The sequence below is a fragment of the Priapulus caudatus genome, unplaced genomic scaffold (assembly GCF_000485595.1).
Source record: "Priapulus caudatus unplaced genomic scaffold, Priapulus_caudatus-5.0.1 Scaffold1443, whole genome shotgun sequence".
NCBI lineage: Eukaryota > Metazoa > Priapulida > Priapulimorpha > Priapulimorphida > Priapulidae > Priapulus > Priapulus caudatus.
Genome location: NW_014578504.1, coordinates 1,487 through 2,853, shown reverse-complemented (window position 1 = coordinate 2,853; position 1,367 = coordinate 1,487).

Here is a 1,367-nt window from a genome sequence, read left to right as displayed (position 1 = left end):
CTCTCTCTCTCTCTCTCCCTCTCTCTCTCTCTCTCTCTCGCTCTCCTTCCTACCTTCACATGCCGATCTGATTTCCTCCATCGTCCATTTTTACGCGCCCATAACCTTGTTTGGTACGTTGGGGGTTTCGTCCGTCACTAACGCTGGCTGTTTATGTGTGCGTGCGTGCGTGCTTGTCTGCTTGCGCCTGTGCGCGTGCGTGCGTGCTTGTCTGCTTGCGCCTGTGCGCGTGCGTGCGTGCTTGCGCCTGTGTGAACGTGTCCCCCCCACACACACACACACTTGCAGCGCGTTTTGCACTGGCGCGTCGATTCGCCCTCCTCCGCTTTTAACATTGATTGCAGCCGGCTTCGCGCGCACACGCAAGTCTTCTGTATATGTATCGGCTGTGACATGCTGGCGGGCAGGCAGACAGGCGGGCGGGAGGGCGCTCTCGTACGTCTGCGGGGAGGGGGCACAGTTTCGAAGAAGTGGGCAGTATTAACTATCTCCAGGACCGACCCAACAAATGTCGTGCGTCTGGGGGGAGGTGGGTGCATGGGAAGGGTGCCAGTGACAAGCGGCGGACAGGGGAAGGGGTGCAGGGGAGGTTGTCGCATGCGATTTCGCGTAGGCGATGTGACGGTGAGGGGGTTGCAGCGTGTGCTGCAGAGAGNACCATATGTCTATGTGGGTTATGGTGTGATCGGTCGCCATGCGTGTATAGTGTGGGCTTCGTCTGATTAGGGGAACGTCATTATTGTGCGCCAGTCGTTCGTTTGATAGCGGGATAGAAGGATGTGGGATGGAGCCTCTATGTAGAACATTCGTCGATGAGACTCGGACAATTTGTCATGCCGGCGTTGTCTTTCATTTCAGCCGCGATTGCGTCATGCGATGTACTTTACGATTCCATGGTTTCCATGCCCGTCTCTCCCTCTCCTATCTCTCCTTTCCATAGCTCTTTCTTTCTTCTTTCGCACTCTCTCGCTCGCGCCCCTTTCTCTTTCTTTCTTTCTTTTTTCTTCTTTCTTTTTCTTTATTCCTTTCTTTTCTCCTCCTCTCTCTCCCTCTCTCTCACTCTCTCTCTCTCTCATCTCTCTCACCCTCCTGTTCCGCTCTCCCTTCTCTCTGCAGCACACGCTGCAACCCCCTCACCGTCACATCGCCTACGCGAAATCGCATGCGACAACCTCCCCTGCACCCCTTCCCCTGTCCGCCCGCTTGTCACTGGCACCCTTCCCATGCACCTACATCCCCCCAAACGCACGACGTTTGTTGGGTCGGTCCTGGAGATAGTTAATACTGCCCACTTCTTCGAAACTGTGCCCCCTCCCCGCAGACGTACGAGAGCGCCCTCCCGCCCGCCTGTCTGCCTGCCCGCCAGC